The sequence below is a fragment of the Erinaceus europaeus genome, chromosome 1 (genome assembly GCF_950295315.1).
Source record: "Erinaceus europaeus chromosome 1, mEriEur2.1, whole genome shotgun sequence".
Lineage (NCBI taxonomy): Eukaryota > Metazoa > Chordata > Mammalia > Eulipotyphla > Erinaceidae > Erinaceus > Erinaceus europaeus.
Window position 1 is genome coordinate 44053281 of NC_080162.1, and position 21043 is coordinate 44074323.

Here is a 21043-nt window from a genome sequence, read left to right on the forward strand (position 1 = left end):
CCTGCAAGGACTAAATGACCATATGAGGAGGATGGCTCGATGGTCAGAACTTTAGTTTGATTTGGGTAGAGAAAGACATTGTCCAGTGGTGACCTCCATTCCTCTAAATCTTTTCAAGTTTTGTGCCCCATCGCTGCCAGTCTCCTTGCTCATCATGGATGTTCATAAAAGCGAGACTCTCTCATTTACCGCCTGCCTTGATTACTTAAGCATGTGCTTCTTTTTATTTTGGCTAAAGGTCATTTATCGAACACACACTGTATGCTGGCTCAGAGACCCAACAGACACAGAGAAAGGGACAATTAACTATGTTTTAATGGGGAGGGGGACACAGTCCCCTGAACTTCAGGTCTTCACTTCTCCTAGAAGACTACCTTTCTTTTATTTTTTAAGGATTTTATTTTTTTAAACTTGTTTAAATGTTTTTATTTACTTATTAATGGATAGAGACAAAAAGGAATTGAGAGGGGAGGGGGAGACAGAGAGGGAGAAAGACAGACAACTGCAGCCCTGCCCTACCACTCATGAAGCTTTCCCCCTGCAGGTGGGTACCTGCAGCCTTGCACACTGCAATGTGTGTGCTTAACCAGGTGAGCCACGACCTGGTCCCTGAAGACTACCTTTCTTAAAAACCCCATCCACCCATCCACCACTAGCACCGCCACTACCATCACAGTGCATGTGTGTGTGCACACTCACACACACACACACACACACCATCCAATTTCTGTTTTACTTTTAATCACTGGACTTATCAATGTCAAGCCATATTATGTATAGTCTTCTATTCTATTTACATCCAGTTCCATCCTTTGGAATATGGATTCTAGTGGGAAGAGGGGTTTTAAAAATTTATTACCTTAATTTATTTATTGGAGACAACCAGAAACTGAGAGGGAAACGGGAGATAGAGAAGAAGAGAGATAGAAAGACACCTGCAGACCTGCTTCATCACTCATGAAGCTTTCCCCATCCAGGGGAAGACTGGGGACTTGAACTCAGGTTCTTGTGCACTGTAACATGTGTACTCAACCAGGATAACTAGCCTAGCCCTACCTCTTTTGTTTACTGTTACAACTGCAGTGATGACAAGTGGTAATGCATAAGTACTGCCCACTAAAATGTGGGGTGCATGAAAAATTAGAAATAAGTGGCCAAGATAATTTTAGAGTGATAAACTCATGGGGTTCTGTGACAGTGTCTGAAAGAAAGGGTGGCTCTACATTCAAAACAAGACATGTCATTCAAGCTGGAACAGATTCAAATCAATGTGTGTGGTTCTGCAGACACTGAAGCCCAGATCCCTTTCTAGGTCTTGGGTCAAGTCTGAACCTGGATCTTGCCCTCCAGCAATTCTAGTTCCAAGGAGAGACAAACAAAGAGATAAGTGATTCCTGCTGGGACAGGAAGTGCATTTAGGAGAAGCAGTTACCTTGGACTTGGAGGAAAGACAATTACCAGGCTGGGCTTTCATGGGCAGATTGTAGTCTAAACTGGGTGCTGAATAAAAAGGAGCTTGATAAACTGGGAACTCTAGGACGTCTTTAGAATAAACAGACAAGCATTGTCACTAAGTCTTTCCAAGTCTAAGCTTCTTCATATGGCAAACGCTAGAAGAAGAAGCATACTCCCTTCCTCCATGCCACTATTAACCTGTACTCTATTATGCCTCCTCCTAGAAAAAAGTTTTTTTTTAAATATTTTTATTTTATTTATTTATTCCCTTTTGTTGCCCTTGTTTTTTTTTTTTTATTGTTGTAGTTATTATTGTTGTTGTTGGATAGGACAGAGAGAAATGGAGAGAGGGAGGGGAAGACAGAGAGGAGGAGAGAAAGATAGACACCTGCAGACCTGCTTCACCGCCTGTGAAGCGACTCCCCTGCAGGTGGGGAGCCGGGGCTCGAACCGGAATCCTTATGCCGGTCTTTGTGCTTTGCGCCACCTGCGCTTAGCCCGCTGTACTACAGCCCGACTCCCAGAAAAAAGTTTTAATCTAGACTTTTGACACTTTGTAAATAATTCTTTTCTGGAGTAGTGGGAGAGTGGAAGGAAGCTGTTTTGTGCATGTAGAATTCTTAGCAGCCTCCCTGACTTTCACCTAGAAAAAAACTAGACCTTTTCCACCTACATGTGACAATCAAAATCATCTCCACTGTTTACTTTTCCCCTGGGGAGTGGGGGCAAAAAAATTGCCATAGTGGAATAACACTGTTCTCAGCCTTCTAAATGAGACGCTTTGTGTCTTGAAGAATTAGCCCCCTAACCCATTAGTGCTTCTTATAATCACTAAGTTCAAGAACTTCTAAAAATGCCTGTTACTTAGCAATCAGATGCACCCAATATTGCTAGTAACCGAACGCAAGATTAGATATTACTTTAATCTAGGAGTTTAAGGGGTTAATATTCTTACTGTGTTAATTACTGTTCTTTACCCTTCCTCCCCCAGCTAGGTACCCCCACAAGTGATCAGTAGGTTCTGGGGCATCTCCAGACCAGAACATTTTACCCATACCCTCCTTTACCCAGTGTGCTACCTTTGCCATTCTGGGAGAATTACCAAGGATGACTAATTCCACAGATGTTTTCCTTCCTTTCTTCCCTCCTTCCTTCCTTTCTCTTTCTTTCTTTTCTATTCTTCTTCTTCCCCTTCTCCTTCTCCTTTCTCCTTCTCCTCTCCTTCTCCTTCTTCCTCTTCCTCCTCCTCCTCCTCTTCTTCTTCTTTTCTCCTCCTTCTCTTTCTTCTCCTTCTCCTTCTTCCCCTTTATTAGTATTAGTCAACTAGAAATATTATTACTATTATTTCTAGTAACAATAGTAGTAATAATACTTTGTTAGTATTAGTCAACTCTAAATTATGGTTGTGCCAGCAACAGAACCATGGTGCTCCAGCATCTCAAGTCCCTGTCTTCCTTTCAATAATAAGGAGGAGTCTCAGTATAGAGCTTGATTCCAAATACAGGAGTTATATACCAGGCAGAAGTAATCCAAAGTCAAAAATCAGACTAACAGTTACCTTGAAACTTGACAGCTTCTGGAGATTAGTAAGACGCTACTTACTCTACTGCATTTTTTTCTCTGAAAACTAATTCTGCTTCATACTTATGACTTGTCCACTGATACGTATATACATGATTCCTCAATTATTTTCAAAAGCAGCATTTTCAAGCTTGCTATATGTCATAATCAACTGATATGAGGTTTTGTTTTTTTTTTTTTTTTAATAAATCCTAGTGCCCAGGTCTTACCCAGACTCATTCCATCAGTTTGAAGGGGTGGGACCTTATCATTAGTATTTTTTAAAGCCCCACATGATTCAAATGTGCAGCCAAGTTCTACCACACAACTTTGCCCTTGACAATCTAACTTTTTGCCTTTTTCTTATGCCATTTAACTCATTCAGAATATCCTTCTTCCCAGGAACTATTTTGGGAAAATTTAAGGTAGCAATTTCTTTTTCTTTTTGTTTCACCTATGACACCTGGTGTAGTGTCACACCAGGTGTCATAGGTTCTGGTTAGAACCAGAAATCACAAAAGCATTGTGGAGATTGACAGGAAGTAAGATGTCATCTTAGGATCAGAGTAAGGGGCATAACAGGAACCATTTTAGAAGGGAGGTTAGTCAGAGGGAGGCTTTATAAGAGAAAAAACAATACTATGCAAACTAAGATCTGCAAGACACTGAGCAGTCAATCAGAAGCTAAGCTCTGACATTGGGAAAGACAATTGTGCTCCTAGAACACAAAGGATACAGCTGTCAGGACCTGGGCTGAGAGCCAGTGGGGTGAAGGGTACAAGAAATGATAGTTTACAGTGAGGTGGGTCATGGCTGGATCATGAAGGGTGTCACTGGTTGTAATGCAGTTGAATTTTATGTATTTACATCCTCCAAACATCAAGTTCATTAGAATCAGTTTACTAAACCCACATGGACAAGATAATGCTTGTTTGACCTGACTGGAACTAAAATTGGTTCTCTGAAAACAGTGAAGGTAGGTGACAACAAAGTTTGGAGATGCTTGGGTTCGGCCAGCCCACTTCTAAGAGTAAATCCTCCAAAAGTTGCTTCTCTCTCTCTTTCTCTCTCTCTCCTCATTCACTTGCTTTCTCTCTTAAATTGATTTGGGCTAAGTGTAGAATTTTGCAATAGCAATTAAGCCTTATGTATATTTTAAATGGGATTGTCGCTGAGCAGGCAGGGTGGAGATCTAGGGACTGTTCTGTTTAACATCTATCACATTTCTTCCTTGGAGTTGGCCACTTGTATTTGGTTGACAGTATTTTTCTTCTGCAGAAGAGTCCAGACCAAGTCAACTTTGTTAACCACAGGAAGACATTAAGTGAATGTAAAGACCAGAATAGCCAGAAAACCACGTGACCAGCAGCCTTTAAGTTCTGGGCTTTGGTAATTTTTATGCCACCTCAGTTGTGCATTAAGCTTTCCTTCCTGGAGTCATTATAACTGTGTGCCCAAAGAAACCCCTCAACTTTCAGAAGCAAATAGACAATGATCTAATTCACTCTTCCAACACCTTTCTGTCTTATCTACTGTGATTAGGCATTAAGCAATTTCTCGTCCTTAAATTTTCATGAGATTCTACTCCTGCTTGCTAAGATTATGTCAAAATGACTTGTCCTGCATGCTATTTTCACCCATCTATACAACTTGTCTTTTCTCCTTAAACATTATGAGAGAGTCCAACAAAGTTAAGGAATTTACAGCTAAAATGGGCTAGTTAGTGTAAGACTGCTGAACCTCTTTCTAGAAGGTGTATGTTTCCCAAGAAGCCACCCCTAGATGAAGTTTTGAAGGCACACACTTTATTTGGGAGTTGATTCTAGAAATCCCTGTTAGGGGAATGAATAGGCCAATATGGGGTGTGTTATCAAACAATTTATCATTGTGCACAATGGGGATTTAATCTCACTGGTAAACATTGAGGACTGGCATAGGCTATGCACTTCAGAGTGATCTTTCCTGAAGGTTGAGAGAACTGCAGTATTTGTCAGCCAAATTGTGTCAATCAAAGGAGGAAGAGCACTCCTGACCTCTCCTATAGGCAAAGAGCCAGTGGTCTTGGGTGTTAAATTAGCATGTGAAGAACTGGACAGGGCACTAGACAATGACTGCTAGACAGGGATACACCACACTCTGAGCTTCACAAGGTCAAGAGCAAGACTGCCTTGTTTACCCCAATGTTCACTTCCTAGCAGGATGTTGGGCACTCAGTAGGCCTCTAGTAATTATACAATGCATCTACATTTGCCAAAGCTTAATGCCACCCCCTTTTTTAGTTGATTTTTACTTTAAAGCTTTATTGTATGCAATAATGTATTGATAATTCATACTTTCTGTTTGTTTGCTTTTATCTTTTTCTTTTGATTTAACCCATCTTTTGTCTCTTAGAAGTATGCTCACCTGGGGACAGGCCTTCTTTCTCCTTCCCCATTATATTACTGTTAGGACAGTAGAAGAGCATTTGTAATATTCACATAAGCCAGATTGTTAAATAAAACAAAATACATGTGATGTGGGACTTATGAGTCTGAGGATTGTTCCAGGAAACCTAGTGCATAATGCACATGAGCAGACCAGGTGAACACCAGGGAGGACAAAATAAAGGTCAGTGTAAGTTTATAAAGAAATAGTTCTATGTAAAATAGAACTTGCTACTTTAGGCTATGGCCTTAGGGAATTTATTTTAACTCTGTTTCTCAGTTTTTCCATCTGAAAAATGGAGTTAGTCATACCATCTATTCCAGTAGGGGAACAGGGAGGATGGTGTACGCTGATATAAGATATTTAGAACAACACTTGACACATAGTAAACATTTCCATTCTTAAACATCTGTCCACATCAGTCACTGGACTGAGGGCTGGGGATGCAGAGAGACTAAAGTACCTGGCTGAAGGTTGGCTGTAACATAATGGTTATGCAAAGAGACTCCCATGCCTGAGGCTCCAAAGTCTCAGATTCAGTATCCCAAACTACCATAAGCCAGAGCTGAGCAGTGCTCTGGAAAAATATAAGTAGACAAACAAATAAACAAATGCCTGGTTGATACTTGGAGAACTCAAGAATCTAGGGAAATGCAGAGAAAAAATAGTAATGATAGCAATAGTAGTTGACTGCCCTCCAGCCTTCCACATAACCAATTTTGCTTCTCTGACTACAATTCATTCACGTGGAAAGACGTGGGAATGGGGAGGGGGGCAGAGAAGCAGGAGCTATAGCAGTGGAACTTACCCCAGCATCTTAGCACCTCCTTTGATGCTGGGGCCTGAATCTTGGCCTCAACCATGGTAAGGCATACACCTTATCCAGTGAGCTATCTATCTGACCCTAGTAGCTGACTTTCATGAAGCACTTGGTGCTTTCATGTAGCACCCTATGGTGCTACATAGGGTCCTAAATGAAAACTTGAACTTAGTAGTCTCTAAAACAATTTGAAAGTGTCAGTTGATTTTACTATTGCCCTTATAAGGAAGCAGGAGCAGAGAGGTTAGGTAATTTGCCTCAGGTTCTGGAGAAGCCTGAACTCAAACCCTCCTGGTCAATCCTAGTTCTTACAGTCAACAACCAGGTTATTTCTCTCTTGGTGATGCTGCAGCCACAGTGACTGATTAACACAAACTCTAATTGCCGCTTTGCTTTTCCTCATCCATATCCTAAAAGATTTGTGGTTGTTAATGTTTTATACTCTCTGAACAGTCTGATTCATAAAATCAGAATGGGGCACAGTTGACAGTTGCTGGATACTTTTGATATACTCAGGGCTGTACTATTGACATCTAGTTGGCAGAGGCCAGGGGAGCTGCTATAGTGCCCAATGAAGGCTCTTCCAAACACAGAGTCAAATCTCACAGCCAGGCAGTGGTGGCACAACTAGTAGGACATACACTGTATGTGAGGATCCAGGTTCAAGCCCCTCATCCCCATCTGTAATGGTGGCAAAGCTTCACAAGCAATGGGACAGTGCTACAAGTTTCTTTCTCTATCACTCTCTACTTCTCTCTGTCTGTATTAAAAATAAACTGTAAAACAGTAAAACAAGCAAGGAAAAGAGGAAAAAATAGCAGTTGGGAGTGTTGAATTCAATAGGCAGGCACTGAGCCCCAGCCATAACCCTGATAGAGGAAAAACAAAACAAAATACAGCAAAACAAAATAAAACAAAAACAAACACACACACACACACAAAAAAAAACCAGCACAAAATCTTAAGTTCCAGATGTCAATTGGTCAAAATTGAGAACCCAGCTAAAGAACCCCACAAACTCTCAGGTATGGAAAATGCTCTGGGCGTTAATCTTGTTTCTAACTCAGATGTTGATTAGTAGACTTAGACTTCTGAATGAGATACTACATTTTAAAAAAAAATTATTTATTTATTTGTTTTATTCCCTTTTGTTGCCCTTGTCGCTTTACTGTTATAGTTGTTATTGATGTTGCTGTTGTTGGATAGGACAGAGAGAAATGGAGAGAGGAGGGAAAGACAGAGAGGGGGAGAGAAAGATAGACACCTGCAGACCTGCTTCACCGCCTGTGAAGCAACCCCCCTGCAGGTGGGGAGCCGGGGGCTCGAACCGGGATCCTTATGCTGGACCTTGTGCTTTGAGCCACCTGTGCTTAACCCTCTGACCTACCGCCCGACTCCCTGAGATACTACATTTTTTAACAAGCTCAATCAGATGATGCTAATGCTACAGATATAAGGACCTCATTTTTCAACTCAAAATGTCAGTGATATCTGGCACATGTATATGTTTTGAATCTGGGTTTTGACCGCTATGAACTCCTAAAAGATAAAACCAAAATATCACCCAGAATTAGTTCAGAATAGAAGTAACTATCAACTTATATAATATACTTTAAACTTGCCTGTCACAATTTTTGTCCTTAAATAAGCCATGGGAGGGGCTTGGAGAGTCAGTAGAAAGTAAAATAGTCAAAGGGAGCCAATTGTACTGTGATGGGTAGAAAGAGGCTTGTGATGATGATCATGTTGTAGTGTATACAGTTGTGGAGTTAAAATGCCAGAAATTTACACAATATTGTAAACCAGTGTTACCTGAAAGAAATTATTTTTAAGAGAGAGAGAGAGAGAGAGAGAGAGAGAGAGAGAGAGAAAGTACACTAAGACAGAACAACTCAGAAGAAGAAAATCTGCAGGGCACTCCTAGAAGCATTTAGCGACTGATTTCAGACCAGAAAGGACAGAGCTTGGTCAGGACTGCTTTGCTTTAAGTCCTGAAACATCAAGTCAGGTCTATTGTTGCCTGGAATCATGGCTTCTTTCCAAGAGCTGTGCATTGATGATGGGCTTTGCATCTGCCTGACTTTCAGGCAGGTCTGCAAATGTGAGATGAAAAAGTGGCTGTTTTTAAAATGGTTGCTCTCTTGGGAAAGGGGTATGGGAGAAAATGGACTCCCTGCGTCCAGCCCTCCAGAGATGGCACCCCAGCTCCTGTGATAAATGGCAGCATTAACAAGGTTTGGTTGAGAGGGGACCAACAGATTTATGACTTCCTGTCTCCGCCAGCAGATGTCATTATGGCTGACAGAACAGAAGGCCTTTCAAGAGCTCACTGGGGTGGAGCTAAGAGAGGGGGAAAAAATAAAATAAAAGGCAGAAGCCAAAACTAGCATTTGCTTAGTGGTGCTATTGTTAATGCTGTCATTTTAGGGACACATGGAAGTTTTGCATGAAGCTGAATGTTTTGTAATATTTCTAAGGTCCAGCTTCTAAGATTTAGGCAGGAACTCTCAAATGAAGGACTGGTATTAGCTCCACTCAAATAAGAAACTACAGGATTTTGTTCCTGGTCTCTTTGTACCCTTAAAAGGTCTCTGGGACAAGACAAAAATGTGTTGAATCATAATATATTTTACCCTCTAACATCACTTTGTTGGGTATTTCACTATATTTAGTTTATAAATTTAGCAGGTCATTCTGAAATTCCTTTGGTGTACATATTTAACTCACTTTTAAATTGTTTTATAGGATGTTGTTGGTTTTTTGTGTGCTAGAATTTTTTGTTGCATTGAAAAATGATATATATTTGGCACTCATCATTGTGTCCCAAAATCCATATGAATAAATACAGCTGCTAACACATACTTAGTGGTAATTACAGGTCCAATTTCCACACTTCCTCTTTATAATCCTTGCCTAAAGATTTACATTCTGTGAGTAGAGGAAGTCTGTGCTCCAGCCCCCCAGTTGACTCTGTTTTCCAATGGACATTTAAGTACTTCCTTTGGGCTCACATAATCAGTGTCCTGGATTGCAGTACAGAAAGGACAACTTTGACTTAATGTTGGGTTATCTTCACTGTCCTCACCCCTAAGCCATCCCCTACCAGGACCTCAAGATTAAGATGCCTTAGAAGAAATTAAGAATCATAGAAGTTAGCCACAGAGTTTCTTTTGACCTGTCCTTTAAAAAAAGAAAGAAAGAAAGAAAGAAAAAAAAAAGCAAAAGCAAAAGAAAGGAAAAACCAGACAAACCTGACTTTATTAAAAATTTATAAACTTCTATAATTAATCACTAACCATGTTTTTTATTAATATACTAAATGAACATCTGATTTTTGAAAGAGCACTGTATCTCATAATGTCATGAAAATAGCTACCTCATAGTCCATGTTGCAAGCAACTTTGGTCTGATGGTATGACAATGTGCTTAACTAACCTAGGTGTTGGGGACTCTCCGAATTTCTTTAATGATTTTTTTCACTCACTATTTGCATTATTCTATTCTAAGATATATTACTTCAGCTGTTTTCTCACCTGGAAAAAGGTTGATGGTAATAGCATTATCCTCTTAGCATTTAAACAAAAATGAAGATTGAACGCAGTTTTTATAAAGTGATTAGTCCAGTCCTTGCAAAAGGACAAGAACTCGATAAATTAGTTACTGTTGTAATAATTAATGTTCAAGTATCTTTCCCCTCTACTATTTCCTAGGTAGACATGCCCACTCATAGATTGATATATCGATTACTCAGAAAAGAAATTCAATAATAATAATACAATTATAACTGTTGTATAGTGAGTGCAAATTAAGTCCCAGACACTTTGCTAAATGCTTTAAGTGCTAAATCTATTGAATGTAATTCTTATAAATTCTATGAGGTCAAGTATCAATAACCCTATTTTATATATAAGGAACTCAGATGAGATAGTTAAAGCTGTTGGTTCTATAACTGCAGTACACATCAGAACTACCCACAAGGCTCACAAACACACAGAAAATGCAGTCTCGGGAGTCGGGCGGTAGCACAGCAGGTTAAGCGCATGTGGCGCAAAGCACAGGACCATCATAAGGACCCCGGTTCGAGCCCCCAGCTCCCCACCTGCAGGGAAGTCGCTTCACAGGCAGTGAAGCAGGTCTGCAGGTGTCTATCTTTCTCTCCCCCTCTGTCTTCCCCTCCTCTCTCCATTTCTTTCTGTCCTATCCAAAAACAACGGCATCAATAATAACTACAACAATAAAACAAGTACAATAGGGAATAAATAAATAAATATAAAAAATTTAAAAAAAGAAAGAAAATGGAGTCTCTTCCTTTGATTGAATAGATATTGAATGGGAACTCCAAACATTTCCATTTTAACAGATTCCCAAGGGATATTTTTGTTGCTAGTTTGAAAATCACATCTGAGAATTATTGCATTCAGTAACTTGTTCAAGGTTATACAATGAGTAACTAGCACAATGAACTTTTAAGTTTGAAATATTTTTTAGTGGTTCTCTTGAGTGATCAAGAAAAAAAATTTGGATGGTGCACCTGCTTTGTCAGATTTGAGCCTGGTCCCCACTGCACAGAAGAAATCAATGCTTTGATATCATTCACTCTCTGGCTTTCTTCCTGCTTCTTTCTCTCTGAAAACATTGGCCCTTCACAATAAATTGTAGATGCCATCTGTGACTATAAGGTAAAGTGTTTCCTTTGTCATCAACCTGGGAGGATTCTTAAAATATAGCCACTGGACACCCTAGAACCATTAAATATATCTAAGATTCAGTCTTCTCGGTTAAGGTGATCTTCTAATAACCAGTCGGCCAAGGAAACAATTGGTGCAATTTCTGGTCTGGAATAAGAATAGAGTGCTCTCATCTATACTGAGGAGTTTGTAAATGGATAATGACCTGCAGAAGCATTGATGAGAGATGAGATTGGGGGCAGGATGCAGATATAAAAACAATAAAGCAAAAAGTCTCTTAGTGGGTAAAGCAATCCAATGAGCAGTTATTGATATCTTTCTTATTCAACTGCAAATGAAACAAGCTGGGATAGAAATATATAGGTAACATTTACTTCAAAAAATGCAAGCACTCAAAGACTTCAAGAAAATAGGTAAAGTAAGGAAAATGAGTGATGGCATTGACTAGAGAAAACTGGTTGCTGGTAGATTGGTAGGTCCTATTGCTATGATGGAGACTGGAAGAATGAAGAGCACATTATCTTGACTATTGAGAACTTTGAATCATGGTAGTGTTATCTCTCTGGGAAGTAAATTCACTGATCATTTATGAACTTTCATCTTATGAGATAGAAAGGTGTAATTTATTCTTAATGTATACATTCCTTTAACACATATTATTAAAACATATTATGAACCAATAATTCTTAAGAGATACAGAAGGAGGGGTCACAGATTCAAACTCCTATTCTATTTTCTCTAGTAAGAAGGGCAAGCTCATATAGAAAATAATCCGGGAGTCGGGCTGTAGCGCAGCGGGTTAAGCACAGGTGGCGCAAAGCACAAGGACCGGCATAAGGATCCCGGTTCGAACCCCGGCTCCCCACCTGCAGGGGAGTCGCTTCACAGGCGGTGAAGCAGGTCTGCAGGTGTCTTTCTCTCCTCCTTTCTGTCTTCCTCTCCTCTCTCCATTTCTCTCTGTCCTATCCAACAATGACAACAACAATAATAACTACAACAATAAAAAAAAACAACAAGGGCAACAAAAGGGAATAAATAAATAAAATAAAATAAAAAATTAAAAAAAAAGCAAATAATCTATTGAGTATATTTGTAGGTGAAAGTATATAGAAGAATTAAGGAAGGGAATGAATATCTGTAGCCAGGTGGTGTCATTGAGAAATGGTCTATTTCCATTTCTAACTATAACATTTATCACCATCAATAAATAGCCTTTGGTTGCAAAGGACAGAAAATTAAGTCAAACTAGCTTAAGGACAAAATGAAAAATTTTGGCTGCACATAATTCAGAAGCCCATGAGTTCATAGTTGTAATAGGTACTGTTGTTTTTCCTCCCAGCATGCACTCCATTCATCTTTCTGACATAACCCAGATTTCTACTTGAGTATCTAACTTTCCCTATTTGATTTGTGTACTTCCTGGCAAGCAGACTCCTCCCTCTACACTAGGGCATCAGTCGCTAGATTCCATTCCTTTCTGACCACCATGATTAGTTCTTAACTGGGTAAATAGGTCAGTAATGTTTAAGCTGAGAAACCCTGCCTTGTTCTTTTGACTGACCAGAGAGGGGAAGCTGTATTGCTGCTAACCATCTTCCAACCATTGGGAGTTTTGCATGACTTTATTTTTGAATAAAGTCATGAAAAGATGGGAAACTTAAAAACCTAGCCATGGATGAGAAGCCACTGGATAAAACCATTCCTGAGTAAATGTTCCCTAATTTTAGATTTACAGTTAGAATATTAAAAAAGTAAATGCTCTTTATGACTTCAAGCCATTTGAGCTGAGCTTTCTGTTATTTTAAATAGAAAGAATCCTTGAGTTAAAGCATCTAGTTCAGAAACAGCTACATCCAGATGCTCCTCAGTGACCTCTCAGATCACTTTCTTTACATTCCGCTAGTTTCCCTTTTTGTGGACTTGCTTTATCCAGCATCAACCACCAGAAACTCCCGACCTGTGTTCTTTTCCTGGACAATAATAGACAAAAATTTATACTCATGTTGGTGTATTTCTTTGAGATCTATATCCAACCCTAGATCAATCACCTAGCTCAAGAGAATATGGAATAATGCAGATTCTGGGACAGATGCTTTTGGGTGGGGGCATTATCTACTCTATTAAAGTCACACTGTAATCAAAACTTAGCCATGGATGAGAAGCCACTGGCTTCCTATTTCTCAGAAGAAATAATGGTGAATTGATTGCAGAAATGTTGGACATTGGTGTTGGACAATCAGAAACTATAAACTTCACTCTACTATGTACCTACTTTTCTGCTCATATGCCTCATTTCCCTATCAATAAAATACAGAAGTTGAGATAAAATGATACCCGACATTTTTACTGTCAATGACCAACCTCTCTCTATTTATTGCCCATTATGGAGTAAAATTAAACTATGTTGTAACTTATTCATTGATACATATATTTACTGTTTGGTATACTTAAATTAAACACCCAGTACCTTATTGTGTTGTCCTAGGACTGTAATTACACCAGTGAAAAATATTGGAAGGCATGGGATCTATTCTGTTTAATTGAAATACTGTGGAAGGTAGAGTCATTTGTTTCTTTCTTTTCCTTTCTTTCTCTCTTTTTTCTGAGTAGAAAGACTAGAAACCTCAACAGGAAAAAAGCTTTAAGTTCATATTAATGCTGGTTGAGAAGATCATCAAAAGCTATTAAAAAAAGGTTGCAATCGTGATTTCACTTGTGAAAGGACTTTGGTTTGTTGTGGATTTTCCTCTCACAACACAGTAACTGAACAGCAATAGCCAGGAAACAAAACACACCAAAGAATGGTTAAATCAGAAACAATTAAATCAACTAGAACAATGAATCAAGACAGGAGCCCAGAAGAAATTCCAAGTAAGCCAGAAGCAACTAAAAATGAGGAAACCATCCAAACATTAATTGATGCATTAGCCACAGGAATGAGGAAAATACTATCAGAAATAGGGAAATAACCAATGAGACGCTGAAAGAAAACATGAGCTACCTTGAAGTAATTAGAGAACTGAAAGCTGAAATAGTTGAGTTAAAAGGCCAGCTAGCACACAAGCTAATATTGTAACTGAACAAAGTGAAAATGCATATATATTTGAAGAAAGTAGTTGAGGAAAGAGAAAGCATCATAACAGAAGCAGAAAACCAATTTAGCCATATCAAAGATGAATTAGAGAAAATTAGAAAAAGAAATAAAATGCTAAAAGAGAGTCTAGGAAACACTGAAAACAACAAGAGACATATTGGATGACTTCAGAAGTAGCAACATGCACATAATTGGTCTACCAGAACAAGAAAGAGAAGATGAGGAAGAAAGCATCCTAAAGGGAATAATAGAAGAAAACTTCCCCATCCTAATAGAAAGACACTAAGATTCAAGAATCACAGGAATACCACTAAAAGGGGCAAGGGCGGCTATTCTCATCTCTGACACAATAGACTTTAAAATAGATAAAGTAATAAAAGATAGGGATTCGGGTGGTAGAGCTGAGGGTTAAGTGCATGTGGCACAAAGCGTTAAGGATTGGTTAGGATCCTGGTTTGAGCCTCAGGCTCCCCAGCTGCAGGGGAGTGCTTTATAGGTGGTTAAGCAGGTCTACAGGCGTCTATCTGTCTCTCTTCCTCTCTATCTCCCCCTTCTCTCTCAATTTCTCTCTGTCTCTATCCAAAAACAAATAAATAAAAAAAGTAATAAAAGATAGGCAGGGATATTACATAGTGATCAGAGGATCAATCAACCAAGAAGACTTAACAATTATTAACATCTATGCATGCATCCAGTGAGGGCCCATCTAAATACATCAAACACATACTGAAAGAGCAACAAAAATGCATTAATAGTAATACAGTAATAGTAGGAGTCTTCAACACCACATTCTCATGCTTAGATCATATAAGCAAAGATTCAACAGAAAAACAGAAGAATCAATGGAACAGATGGATAGGCTAGATCTTCTGGGCATTTTCAAAGTTCTTCACCCCAAGAAATTAGAATATACATTATTTTCAAATACACACAGAACATCCTCAAGGATAGACCATATGTTAGGCCACAAGACAGAATCAACTAATTCAAGAGCACTGAAATCATCCCAAGCATCTTTTCAGATGACAGTAGAATTAAGTTAACACTTAACAACAAACAGAAAATTAGTAAAAGTCACAAAATACAAAAACTCAATAACACACTGCTTAGCAACCACAGGCTCAAAAGGAAGAAATTCAAGTGCTCCTAGAATCAAGTGAAAATGAAGGCACAAGCTATCAAAATATTTGGGACACAGCTAAAGCAATAAGAAGGAAGTTCATAGCCACACAGCACACATTAGGAAGTAAGAAGTAACACAAGTAAACAGCCTGACCACACAACTTTAAGACTTAGAAGAAGTGGAACAAAGAAACTGTAAAGCAATCAGAAGGGCTGAATTAACTAAAATTAAGGCAGAAATAAATAACATAAAAAATAAGAGAACCATGCAAAAGATCAATGATGTCAAATGTTGTTTCTTTGAAAGAATAAACAAAATGACAAACCCTTAGCCAGACATACAAAAAGAAAAAAAAAAGGGGGAGAAGACTCAAATAAATAGAATTTTAAATGATAAGGAAGACATCACAACGGACACCACAGAAATGTGAAGCTTCTGTGAACTATACACCACCAAGATAGAGAATTTAGAAGAAATGGAAGAATTTCTAGAAACACAAGAATACCTTTCCAAAACTGAACCAGGAAGAGCTGCAGAACCTAAATGGACCAATCACAGACAAAGAAATTGAAATATTTATTAAGAACTTTCCTAACAATAAAAGTCCAGGACCAGATAGATTTACAAATAAATTCTACAAAACCTTCAGGAAACAGTTAATACCTATACTTTTAAAGCTCTTCCAAAAGATTGAAGAAACAGGAATACTCCCTTCTGTCTTCTATGAAGCCAACATCACAATAATACCAAAAGCAGATAGAAACACAATAAAAAAAGGAAAAATATAGACCAGTATCTCCGATGAACATAGATGCTAAAATACTGAAAAAAAATCCTAGCCAACCAGACACTGCAATATATTTAAAAGATTGTTCATCATGACCAAGTGGGATTTATCTCAGGAATGCAAGGCTGATTCAATATGTGTAAATTAATCATTGTGATTCAACACATCAATAACAGCAAAACCAAAAACCACATGATTATCTCAATAGATGCAGAGGAAGCCTTTGACAAAATCCAACATCCCTTCATGATCAAAACACTACATAAAATGGGAATAGATGGAAAATTTCATTTCTTTTTTAAAATTTTTTTATTTTATTTAAGAAAGGATTAATTAACAAACCATAGGGTAGGAGGGGTACAACTCCACACAATTCCCGCCACCCAATCTCCATATCCAACCCCCTCCCCTGATAGCTTTCCCATTCTCTATCCCTCTGGGAGCATGGACCCAGGGTCATTGTGGGTTGCAGAAGGTAGAAGGTCTGGCTTCTGTAACTGCTTCCCCGCTGAACATGGGCGTTGACTGGTCGGTCCATACTCCCAGTCTGCCTCTCTCTTTCCCTAGTAGGGTGGGTCTCTGGGGAAGCTGAGCTCCAGGACACATTGGTGGGGTCTTCAGTCTAGGGAAGCCTGGCCAGCATCCTGATAGATGGAAAATTTCTAATGAAAGTGGAGTCCAATTACAGCAAACATATAGCCAATACCATACTCAATGGGAGAAGCTGAAAGTATTTCCCCCTCAGATCAGGGACTAGACAAGGTTGTCCACTATCACCATAACTCTTCAATGTAGTATTGGCAAATTTTGCCATAGCAATCAGGCAAGAGAAAGGGAACAAAGGAACACAGATTGGAAAGGAATAAATCAAACTCTCACTATTTGCAGATGATATAATAGTATACATAGAAAAACTTTAAAAATCCAGAAGAAAGCTTCTGGAAATTATTGGGCAATGTAACAGGTATCAGGCTACAAAATTAATGTACAAAAATCAGTGGTAGAGTTTTACATAAATACTAAGTCAAAAGAGAAAAATATTCAGGAATCACTCCCATTCACTATTGCAGCAAAATCAATAAAATATCTAGGAATAAACCTAACCAAAGAAGTGGAAGATCTATATATCAATCACTCTGAGGCTAATATTGTCAGATAAAGTAAGGACTACAAAAGTTGTATAAGGGCAAGAGACCTGCATACTTTATTGATGGTTCTTTTGCTCACTACCAGGCCATCTCATCATCTGGGATCCTATTAAGGGAATCCTGGGATTCCCACTTAGATATGATTGGACTACACCTCTAACAGATTCCTCTCTCCACTATCATTGGTTATCTCCATCACAAACATCATAAACCCTCTTGTGGGCCTCTATCGGACCTAGCCCTCAATTTGGAACAATAGTGGTAGAGATTGCCTCACTCTCTGAAGGGAGGCTGAATCAACCTACTCTGGCACTTGAGGAAGATGGGTCCTGAAATGAGTGCAGCCTAGAATGTTCCTAGATATGATCACAGAATACAAGCTCTGACCTATAGGGATAGCAGAAGTTACATAGTGCTAAATATGGGACCCAGATCAGATTGATGGGGTTTATAGTTAACAGTATGTATATATTTTCCCCATATTTGGGATCTACTTTCTGCCCATATCTAGCTTTCTAGTCTTATTTACAACTATAATACCATATCCCCAGACAATACCTTTAACCCACCAGCATGTTAACTGTCAGGCTCAGGCAAAAATTAGTAAAGTCATGGACCCCTTGAAATATACTTAAAATGGACCTATTAGCTTTTTCCAAAATGGAGACCCTCAAATCTCATCTGCTCTATTCTTACCTTTAGGTTCTTGATTATTAAAGAATTTGTTCTGATTTACATCTTAATGTTTTTTAGCCACCAAGTTGCAGATGATACTATGATGCCAACCTGACTTCCCTGGTCATATAGCCCAACCACTGTGTCCCAGAAACCCACTTCTCCAGAGTCCTCCCTCACTAGGGACAGATAGAAACATGTTGAGAGTATGGATCTACCTGCCAATACCATGTCCAGTGGAGAAGCAATTACAGAAGCCAGGCCTTCTACCTTGTGCACCCCATAAAATTTTTTGTTCATATTCCCAGAGTGGTAAAGAATAGGAAAACTTCCAATGGAGGAGATGGGCTATGAAACTCTGGTGGCGGGAACTGTGTACAATTGTACCCCTTTTATCCTATGTCTTATCAATCATTATTAAATAATAAAAAAGTACCAAAGTTTATATAAGGAGAGATATTCACTCAAATAAATTATATTTATCAGCCAATAACATTTTCTACCATGTTACATAATTAGTTCAGATGTTAGAGTATATATATTTTAATATATATTTAATTTAATAATTATATATATATACATATACATATCTTAAAAGGCCACAGAGTAACTATTTGAACTTCACAGGCCATATTGGATTTGAAGGCCATTTTGTTGAAATATCCCAACACTACTGCTGTGATGCAAAAGACATTGTGGAAGATGTAAATGAGTGGACAAGGCAGTATTCCAATAAAGGTAATAGAGGTTACATCATGGGCTATAGTTTTCGACTGCTGGATTAATTATATATACTGAGTATGTGATAAAAGTCATAAAATCAATAATAGTTTGAAATATACCCATTAATATATGAAAATACAATAACTATGTGAAAAACCTCTCAAGTTTTTGCTTTCCAAGTTAACTAATGCCGGAGACCTTCTTGTGCACAAAATTGGTGACTCAGTTATTCTTCTGTCATAACTTCCTCTTCTCTCCATATGTGAATTGACTGGTTGATAAGCTAGAGAACTGTTCATGATATTAACCTCCACCATTTTTTATAAATATTAATGAAAAAGATTTTAAAATATACATTTTGATAATTTCTTCTAATGAAAAAGAAATATACTAATTCCAAGGGAAATAGTCAAAGATATGATTGTGACATTTATTATCCCTAAAATATTTGTGCTGAGAATTTTCTGTCCAGATCAAAGGTAATAGTTTTTTTTAGCAGAAAGTCTAGAACCACATAATGTATTGATATAAAATACTATTATCGCAACGATTGCCACCTCAACATGCTTCACCTCAGACTGTGTCCAGAGACTTCACGTGTGGAATGACAGCCCTTCAGCTTCATTACTCGAGTGAGACCTTTCCTTTTATAGTACACTCTAATTTCATCTCAGGTAGTTCACTTTGTAACAAAGTCCCATAACCTAGATATACACCAGTTTCTGTGAGAGAGAGAGCTTATGTTCACACGTACCCATAAACTACTGCAAAATATATACCTGAAAGCAGAAGTACACTAGAGTTTGCAGTGAGTACCACCCTAACACTTCCTCTCCACTATTCCAAGCTTTGGGTCTATGATTGCTCAACAATTTGTTTGCCTTCGTATGTTAACTCTCTTTTCAATCACCAGGTTCCAGATGCCACCAGGATGCTGGCCAGGCTTCCCTGGATTGAAGACCCCACCAATGTGTCCTGGAGCTCAGCTTCCCCAGAGACCCACCCTACTAGGGAAAGAGAGAGGCAGACTGGGAGTATGGACTGACCAGTCAACGCCCATGTTCAGCGGGGAAGCAATTACAGAAGCCAGACCTTCTACCTTCTGCAACCCTCAACGACCCTGGGTCCATGCTCCCAGAGGGCTAGAGAATGGGAAAGCTATCATGGGAGGGGGTGGGTTATGGAGATTGGGTGGTGGGAATTGTGTGGAGTTGTACCCCTTCTACCTTATGTTTTTGTTCATTAATCCTTTCTTAAATAAAAAATTAAAAAATAAAATAAAATAAAATACTATTATTTACATGGAATGCTTTTTACATAGTGAATATCCTTTAATGTATCTCAAAAGAAATCTCATGGTTCAGAAAAATCATAAAGCACTTCCAATAAAAGACAAAACCTGCAGAAACATTGAAAATATTTTATAAGAACACTGTTTCCATCAATGAAAGTGAATTGTAAGTAACCCAGATTCTGAAAATGAAATTCTTAAAAGATAGTCCAGTTCTCTTTTACTTTTACTAGCTACACCTTGATTATCAAAAAAGATAGAGGATTAAAAAAAAATCACAAGATTACTAGTTTCTACAACTAGTCAGACTCACAAACTCAATTGCCTGTTGTGTTCAGAAAAGTAACAATGGAATGTATTGGATCTGAGGTAGTAAGGAATAATGGAGCGAGAGAAAAACTAGAGTGCTTATACCCTGTCTAAAGGAGGCAACCTCTAAGTTTCTAGTCTGTTTTCCTCCTTGGAAATTCCTTGGGAACTTGGCTATAACTTTAACATTTTTGCAAACTATTCCCTACTTTGAAATTATATGTATATCAAGTAAATCATATGTGTGGGCTCAGTAATTCCTTAGATTGCAAATCTTTCTATCTCTACAACACAATATAAAAACACCCTCTTCTATACAAGAAATATACACTCCTTCAAGAGATGCTGGACGCTACGTTAAGTAAAGCTTTGTGTCTTTTAACTGATCATGCTTTTCAACTCTGCCTTTCCCAGACAAGATAGATTGTTGCAGAACATGGCAGTCCTTCCTGTATAGATCTATTAGTGCTACCATTTATGGAGAGGAGAACAGACAGTGATAATTTATACATACATTTGCTTTGTAAAATGTATACTCTGATCCTGTGATTGGCTTGAATCACCCAGAGTATCACTTCTCTGTGATAGATAATGTGACTGGAAGGGGAAATGCTAACTCGTTTATGAATTTCAAATTTTTATATTGCCACTTGTAGCAAACTGTGCAATCCATCGAGCCATGGCGTTTTTTTCTTTTCTGAATACGTCATAAAAAAGAATAGTGATTACAACAGTTTACACATGCCAAACACATTTGTTGAATAAACAATACAGAAATAATTGCAATCAAATAAACAACCTACAAAGAATTACAATAAAAGTATACAAATTATTTAATCAGATTTTAATAGAAATATAGCATGTTATATCTTTTGCTTAGGTAGGATATAAATCCACTACAAAGTAGGGTAATGAGAATAAACAAGACATTTTGAAAGATGGAACT

The 21043-nt window shown here is 38.3% G+C and overlaps 1 long non-coding RNA gene across 2 annotated transcripts in view; it reads left to right on the forward strand.

The window, feature by feature from the left end:
- Nucleotides 1-21043, forward strand: part of LOC132536750 (uncharacterized) — a 33700-nt gene that overhangs the window by 403 nt on the left and 12254 nt on the right. Inside the window, exons 2-3 of one of the 2 annotated variants that reach the window (XR_009548258.1) lie at nt 18402-18512; nt 19411-19654. The exons of the other annotated variant lie outside the window; for it this stretch is intronic. This is a non-coding gene — a long non-coding RNA (uncharacterized LOC132536750). Of the gene's footprint in view, nt 1-18401; nt 18513-19410; nt 19655-21043 lie in introns of those variants that run through there. 2 annotated transcript variants of the gene reach the window in all.